At 45.2% G+C, this 9178-nt stretch overlaps 1 long non-coding RNA gene across 1 annotated transcript; it reads left to right on the top strand.

Annotated features, from left to right (window-relative positions):
* Positions 1-6654: 6654 nt before the first annotated feature.
* Positions 6655-8214, top strand: LOC121002202. Its single transcript, XR_005779249.1, has 2 exons — positions 6655-6844; positions 8179-8214. It is a non-coding gene; the product is annotated as an uncharacterized LOC121002202 (long non-coding RNA).
* Positions 8215-9178: the final 964 nt, after the last annotated feature.

Genomic DNA, 9178 nt, shown 5'->3' on the forward strand with positions numbered 1-9178 from the left:
ATGATCAGTGTAGGGATAGGATACAGCTGCGGCTGTTAGGGCCAGATTAGGCAGGGATTTACTCATCAAAAACACTTACTGAAGTGATCGATCTACAGCTGTGTATCATTCAACTTCTGCTAGTTAATTGTTCATTGTTTTTAGGCTGCCCAGAGCGTTTTTCTGTCACTTTTTTCTGGGGTGATCGGCGACCATTTTGGGTCTTGTGGTGCACAAGCTGCCACCAAGTCCATTTAACCATCAACAGTGTGTTGTTGTTTTTTTTGCTATATCCTACATCAGGGGCTTGGCTGTGCTTGCTATTTTATTGAGGGGTGAAATACAATTGCCAAAATAGCAGTACCCTAAATCTGGTGTTTCAGATGTGGCTAGCCAATTTTAATACTGTCTGCTGTCTGGCAAAGGATATATTTTTTTCTGGGTTGAAATACAATTCACAAATTAGCAATTCCCTAAATCAGTGGTTTCTGCTGTAGCAGGCCAAGTTTAAATCTATCCATAAAAGGGTATATTACATTGAAGGTGCTGATAGGGTCATCCTCAATAACTTCACACGCTACCGTGCATCTCCAAGTCTAATTCTGTCCGTAAAAGGATACCTGTCATCCAGGGCCAAAATACTAGGCCTACAATTTATATTCAGCTAAATCTGTGCTTACTGCTGTGCCTGTATTAGTGTAATACGGTACTTAAATAGATAACCAGATAGTGTTAGGTGCTTGTAAAAAAAGGCCTGAATTTGAATTCAATACATTGGGCCAAATATTTTTTTTTCTTATTGTGGTGAACGGTAACAATGAGGAAAACATCTAGTAAGGGACGCGAACATGGTCGTGGTGGCGTTAGTGGACCCTCTGGTGCTGGGAGAGGACGTGGCCGTTCTGCCACAGCCACACGTCCTAGTGAACCAACTACCTCAGGTCCCAGTAGCCACCAGAATTTACAGCGATATTTGGTGGGGCCCAATGCCGTTCTAAGGATGGTAAGGCCTGAGCAGGTACAGGCATTAGTCAATTGGATGGATCCAGCACGTTCACATTATCTCCCACCCAGTCTTCTGCAGAAAGCGCACAGATGGCGCCTGAAAACCAAGCCCATCAGTCTGTCACATCACCCCCATACATATCAGGGAAACTGTCTGAGCCTCAAGTTATGCAGCAGTCTCTTATGCTGTTTGAAGACTGCTGGCAGGGTTTCCCAAGGGCATCCACCTAGCCCTTCCCCAGCGGTGGAAGACATAGAATGCACTGACGCACAACCACTTATGTTTCCTGATGATGAGGACATGGGAATACCACCTCAGCACGTCTCTGATGATGACGAAACACAGGTGCCAACTGCTGCGTCTTTCTGCAGTGTGCAGACTGAACAGGAGGTCAGGGAGGAAGACTGGGTGGAAGACGATGCAGGGGACGATGAGGTCCTAGACCCCACATGGAATAAACGTCGTGCCACTGACTTTCAGAGTTCAGAAGAAGAGGCAGTGGTGAGACCGAGCCAACAGCGTAGCAAAAGAGGGAGCAGGGGGCAAAAGCAGAACACCCGCCGCCAAGAGAGTTCGCCTGCTACTGGCCACCGCCACCTGGGACCGAGCACCCCAAAGGCAGCTTCAAGGAGTGCCCTGGCGTGGCAGTTCTTCAAAAAATGTGCTGACGACAAGACCCGAGTGGTTTGCACGCTGTGCCATCAGAGCCTGAAGCGAGGCATTAACCTTCTGAACCTTAGCACAACCTGCATGACCAGGCATCTGCATGCAAAGCATGAACTGCAGTGGAGTAAACACCTTAAAAACAAGGAACTCACTCAGGCTTCCCCTACTACCTCTTCTGCTGCTGCCGCCTCGGCCTCTTCCTCCACCTCTGGAGGAACGTTGGTACCTGCCGCCCAGCAAACAGAGGTTGCACCACCAACACCACCACCTCAGTCACCAAGCATCTCCACCATGTCACACGGTAGTGTTCAGCTCTCCATCTCACAAACATTTGAGAGAAAGCGTAAATTCCCACCTAGCCACCATCGATCCCTGGCCCTGAATGCCAGCATTTCTAAACTACTGGCCTATGAAATGCTGTCATTCAGGCTGGTGGACACAGACAGCTTCAAACAGCTTATGTCGCTTGCTGTCCCACAGTATATTGTTCCCAGCCGCCACTACTTTTCCAAGAGAGCCGTGCCTTCCCTGCACAACCAAGTATCCGATAAAATCAAGTGTGCACTGCGCAACACCATCTGTGCAAAGGTCCACCTAACCACAGATACGTGGACCAGTAAGCACGGCCAGGGACGCTATATCTCCCTAACTGCACACTGGGTAAATGTAGTGGCGGCTGGGCCCCAGGCGAAGAGCTGTTTGGCGCACGTCCTTCCGCCGCCAAGGATCGCAGGGCAACATTCTTTGCCTCCTGTAGCCGCCTCCTCCTACTCTGCTTTCTCCTCCTCTTCTTCCACCTGCTCATCCAGTCAGCCACACACCTTCACCACCAACTTCAGCACAGCCCGGGGTAAACGTCAGCAGGACATTCTGAAACTCATATGTTTGGGGGACAGGCCCCACACCGCGCAGGAGTTGTAATGGGGGAATGGAACAACAGACTGACGAGTAGTTGCTGCCGGTGAGCTACAGCGTAACTTCGGCCTTCCCGCTCACCACCTCATATGCGACGTGCCCACCAGGTGGAACTCCACCTTGCACATGCTGGACAGACTGTGCGAGCAGCAGCAGGCCATAGGGGAGTTTCAGCTGCAGCACGCACGGGTCAGTCGCACTGCGGAACAGCACCACTTCACCACCAATGACTGGGCCTCCATGCGAGACCTGTGTGCCCTGTTGCGCTGTTTCGAGTACTCCACCAACATGGCCAGTGGCGATGACGCCGTTATCAGCGTTACAATACCACTTCTATGTCTCCTTGAGAAAACACTTAGGGTGATGATGGAAGAGGAGGAGGAGGAGAAGGAGAAGGAGAAAGAGGGGTCATCTTTAGCACTTTCAGGCCAGTCTCTTAGAAGTGACAACAGCAGAGGCCAGGTACAAATGTGGCCAGACAGGGCCCACTACTGGAGGACGAGGAGGTGGAGGAGGATGAAGCATGTTCACAGCAGGGTGGCACCCAACGCAGCTCGGGCCCATTACTGATGCGTGGCTGGGCGGAAACGCAGGACGATGACGATACGCCTCCCACAGAAGACAGCTTGTCCTTACCTCTGGGCAGCCTGGCACACATGAGCGACTACATGCTGCAGTGTCTGCGCAACTACAGCAGAGTTGCCTACATTTTAACGTGTGCGGACTACTGGGTTGCCACCCTGCTGGATCCCCGGTACAAAGACAATGTGCCCACCTTACTTCCTGCACTGGAGCGTGATAGGAAGATGCGCGAGTACAAGCGCACGTTGGTAGATGCGCTACTGAGAGCATTCCCAAATGTCACAGAGGAACAAGTGGAAGCCCAAGGCGAAGGCAGAGAAGGAGCAAGAGGTCGCCAACGCAGCTGTGTCACGGCCAGCTCCTCTGAGGGCAGGGTTAGCATGGCAGAGATGTGGAAAAGTTTTGTCACCACGCCACAGCTAACTGCACCACCACCTGATACGGAACGTGTTAGCAGGAGGCAACATTTCACTAACATGGAGGAACAGTACGTGTGTGCACACACCTCCACATACTGACTGATGGTTCGGCCCCATTCAACTTCTGGGTCTCCAAATTGTCCACGTGGCCAGAGCTAGCCTTTTATGCCTTGGAGGTGCTGGCCTGCCCGGCGGCCAGCGTTTTGTCTGAACGTGTATTCAGCACGGCAGGGGGCGTCATTACAGACAAACGCAGCCACCTGTCTACAGCCAATGTGGACAAGCTGACGTTCATAAAAATGAACCAGGCATGGATCCCACAGGACCTGTCCATCCCTTGTGCAGATTAGACTCTTGTACTCCAGGGCACTTCCTCATTCAATCCTCTTTTTTTAATTTTACCATTATATTGCGGGGCAACCCAGAGTTGAATGAACCTCTCCTCTGTCTGGGTGCCGGGGCCTAAAAATATCTGACAATGGCCTGTTCCAGTGGTGGGTGACGTGAAGCCTGATTCTTTGCTATGGAACTTCTCTCCTCTGTCTGGGTGCCGGGGCCTAAAAATATCTGACAATGCCCTGTTCCAGTGGTGGGTGACATGAAGCCTGATTCTCTGCTATGACATGAAGCCTGAATCTCTGCTATGGGGCCTCTCTCCTCTGTCTGGGTGCCGGGGACTAAAAATATCTGACAGTGGCCTGTTCCAGTGGTGGGTGACATGAAGCCTGATTCTCTGCTATGGGACCTCTCTCTAATTGATATTGGTTAATTTTTTTTTTTTTTTTAATTCATTTCCCTATCCACATTTGTTTGCAGGGGATTTGCATACATTTTGCTGCCTTTTGCAGCCCTCTAGCCCTCTCCTGGGCTATTTTACAGCCTTTTTAGTGTCGAAAAGTTCGGGTCCCCATTGACTTCAATGGGGTTCGGGTTCGGGGCGAAGTTCGGGTCGAGTTCGGATCCCAAACCCGAACATTTTCGGGAAGTTCGGCCGAACTTCTTGAACCCGAACATCCAGGTGTTCGCTCAACTCTACTCGTTATCATCTCCTTTTGGGATCCATAATGGTACCAGACAGGGGTGCCCACTTTCCCCTTTGTTATATATTATGATTATGGAATTTTTGCTAGGGCCTTGAGAGCTAATAATTAGTGTTGAGCGCGAATATTCGAATTGCGATTTTTTTTCTCGAATATCGTAACTTCGAGATTTCACGAATATTTAGAATATAGTTCTATATATTCGCGAAATCGAATATTGTTTTTTTTTTTTTTTTTTAATTGTTATATTTTTTACTTTCCCACTTCCCTAAAGTAGTTCTTACCTGTCCTTTGGATTCCTGGCTGCTCCAGTCAGTGCCCGTTGCCGCTTCTGCCGACTTCCGTGCTTATGGAGCGTCCCCATCACCCGACTTCCGTGCTTTTGGAGCGTCCCCATCACCATAGGAACGTCTCCATATACTAGAATGTTGGATTTGAGAATTACGTTGAAATTGCAATTCGATTAATTCAAGTTATAATAATCGAATTGCGATTTCAACTTTTTACATATATTCTTAATATTGCTCTAACTTTGTCTTTTAGAATATTCGTAATATGCTAAAAGACGAAGTTAGAGCAATATTATGAAATTTCGTAAAATACACATAGACTCTATATGTGTATTTTACAAAATTTCGTATTATTGCTCTAACTTCGTCTTAGAGCAATATTAAGAATATACGAAAAAAGTGGAAATCGCAATTTGATTATTATAACTTGAATTAATCGAATTGCGATTTCAACTTAGCACTGCTATATTCCATAGGCTAGAATTAACGAATATGGAATATAGCAGTGTTAAGTTGAAATCGCAATTCGATTAATTCAAGTTATAATAATTGAATTGGGATTTCAACTTTTTACGTATAGTATTGCAAGAAGCAGGGTGGAATCGATCTTGTTATTCAAATTCCCGATTTCTACTTGAAAAGAAGGAACGTTATAAATGATCGCATGAGGAATCGATCTTATGAGTGACATAATGGTTTCACGTGACATGTGCCCTGGTTTTGGTTTCGGTTTTGCATTGCTTCCAGTGGAGTTTTCTGTCTTAAAATCCCCCAATGCATTCTGAGTGGATGCGGATCCGCTCAGAATGCATCAGTCTGGCAGCGTTTGGGCTCCGTTCCGCTCAGCAGGCGGACACCCGAACGCAGCTTGCAGCGTTGGGGTGTCCGCCTGGCCGTGCGGAGGCAAACGGATCCGTCCAGACTTACAATGGAAGTCAATAGGGGCGGATCCATTTGAATTTGACACAATATGACTCAATTTTCAAACGGATCCGTCCCCCATTGACTTTCAATGTAAAGTCTGGCCTTTTTTTTTGTGGCACAAGATGCATTTTTTAATGCCACCATTTAATTTACCATGTTTTGTATTAGAAAAAATTGTTTTATATGTAAAATTGGGAAAGGGTGGTGATTCAAACTTTTAATATAGTGGTGTTTATTAAACTTTATTTAACTTTTTTTTTTTTTTACAGCAATTAGTCCTCATAGGGGTCTCGTACATGGGATCTTTTGATCCCGTCTCCTATTCACGATAATAGAGATCTATTATGGTGAATAAGATTTTTACACACTCCATTCTGCGCTGTGCCTCGTGCATAGCTCAGTATGGAGAAAGCCATGGCAGGCCTGAATAGACTCATCAGCGTCCATGCTGCCATGGCAACCGATCGGAGCCCCGCGATTTCACTGCAGTGGCTCCGATTGGAAGGAAGATGGAGGCGCATCACGTCACAGGTGCCGCAATGAGCCTTGATCGCGGTACCTGAGGGGTTGAATGGCAGGGGCGGCGCGATCGCCGCTTCCTGTTAGTGCAGCCGGTATCATACAGCCGGCAGATCGTTCGTATGGAGCGGCTCACTGCAGAGGCCCGCTCCATACATCCCCTGTCTTGCAATGACATACCTTTATGTGATAATGTGTGAAGGGGTTAAAGGCGTAACTACTTTTTGATAAAAAAAAATTTGTGGATATTTCTTTGAATATTTGTATAATAAAAAAAATTGTGATGATATGCTTTTATCTTTATCCTTCAGCGCTTTCTGGAGCGGGAATACCCATGGACCAGCAAAAGGGTCGAAAAACTGGCCATTGTGCGGTCTGTCCGGGCCGAATTTAAATTAAAAAGCGGGATATGGCACGACCACAAGGCCATTCAAAAAAAGTTTTGTGACCTGAAGCGCCTACACAAAAAAAAGGTCGATGAGTACAGTTGGCGATTACGCCCAGGTACAATGCTTACATGATGTTTGTATCTCTCTCTACAACACTCAGTAATGTATATATTCAGTTATGCTGCTAATCTGTACAGATGTAGTATGGTTAACACACAACCTCTTAACTCAAATTTCTTAACTTATCACGTAATCTTGAAACACAAGTTATTTTTAAAATATCTTAACACATTTAATTGCATTAAGTTTACACAACACGTCTCAAAGCATGTGTGTTAACTCTACTACATCTGTATTTCATCCCTTTTCAAATGATTACTTAATACCTGTTGTGACATGTACAAAATCTTCTGGTTTCTTCATACATCTCTACCTCATTGAGATTGTATATATATTGTTATACACACAGCGCGGTACTGATGTATGATGTCACCGGATGATTTCATACGTTTCACACGTTTATATCTACATAAACTGAAAACATCATTCAGCATTCCGGTCAACGTCCCCGACCATTACATGCATTCCCCACTTAATTTGCATGGGATTCAAGATATATTATATATATATATATATATATATACATACATACACACACACATATACATATACACACACACACATATACATATATATATATATATATATATATATATATATATATATATATATGTTCCGCAAAAACTATAAAACGCAACCATCGATTTAAACGAAACTTGGTATACACATCCCTCGCTACCTGTAAATAAATCTTGCAGGGTCTCTGCTCTCTACGACGTACACGAGATTCCCAAAAAATGACCTGTATTATCCATTACAAGCGTGCCAGCCTTTCACTTAAATCCTAACTGCCAATTTACGGGAGCTGTGGAGTTCACAGTTAAAGGGGTGTTCACCGTGAAAGTCACTGTGTATTAGGGCCGGTCACCATCAAAGTCACTGTTAAAGGGGCGGTCACCGTCAAAGTGACACTTAAAGGGGAGACTTTAAGCCTCCTTCTAATTATAAAGTTACTGTGACAACTAAATCAACAGATCTTCAAAATGTGGCTTAGCAGACAGTATAACGCTGGCAGCCACAAAAAATTATATACCCAACATAACACCATCCAATAACCCCTTATCTAATTTCCGAACTGTTGTTTGCTTTACCTAAGCATTAAATACCCAGTCACAATACCCTATAGGGCACCTTCCTAACAAATCCCATGTTACCTCATCCTACCTTGTACCTTAGACTAGTTTTTGTTTTTTAAAAAAAGGTAAATCCACTATTGGTATAATTCATAATCCCATGCAGATTCCACCATATAGGAATTTCTTGATCTTTACCTTGGTTATGGTTTTTGAGTTGTTTGTGTAAATTCTTAACATTGTGTCATTATTACAGGTCAACCCCTTCCCTCGATCCGCCACCACAAAAAAAAAAAAAAGGTGAACGAGGAGCAGGGAGAAAATGTGGAGGCGCCCATGGAGGAGGAGAGGGAAAATGTTGAGGCGGCCATAGAGGAGGAGGGGGAAAATGTAGAGGCCACTTCCCCCCAAGATGTTGCAGAGACAGAGGCCACTGAGGAGGAGGCCGGACCTTCCCAGCCACCTGATTCCGCCCCCCCCCAGCTCCAGAAGAGGAGAAAGAGATGGTCTACATCCCCCACCAGGAGGGTAAATATGTGCACACATTACTATAATTTGATATACATAACATATTCACAAGCATCCCAAGATCCCCACAACACCCTGCATCTCCGGAGCTGTAATGCACATGTGTAATGAATCTGACAAATAGCAGCCCTTAGTTAACATGGCTGCCTGTTTAGCTGAGTTGCATTTGCACCCCGGTTCACAAACGATTATGCCTGGGGGCAGGGTGTTTGTTGGTCCGTATCCGTAATAGATTGTCCCTCTGCATCAAGTCACGTTTCGCTGAGGCCTACGCTTAATGGCCAGTCGTGAAGTGGTTAAAAGTGGTAACAATGAGGGGACAACAGAAACTAGTGTTATATTAAAATAAAATAAAATGCACTATTTGTCTTATAAGTAACCCTAATTTTATTTATAAATTTTTTTTTTTCAGTTGTAAACATGGCCATACGAGAATTGGAGGCCACCAAACAAGAATTTTGAAAAAATGTAGCGGAGCTAAAAAAAATTAAACACTGCTTTAATCAGAAGTTGCGGCAAATGGAGGAAATAAACCTCCACCAGCTCCGAAAACTGGACAAAATAGTACTGGAGCTGAAAAAGTTGCCATAGAGGCTTGCTTTATTTTTTTTGTTTTAATAAATACATTTTTTACAGTTTGATAACGTGTGTTGTTTTTTATTTGTATGTAATGTTACAGTGTAATTTTAGACATTTGTTGTAAGGCCCCTTTATTCCAGGGTCAGGAG

Source organism: Bufo bufo, chromosome 5, assembly GCF_905171765.1.
Source record: "Bufo bufo chromosome 5, aBufBuf1.1, whole genome shotgun sequence".
Lineage (NCBI taxonomy): Eukaryota > Metazoa > Chordata > Amphibia > Anura > Bufonidae > Bufo > Bufo bufo.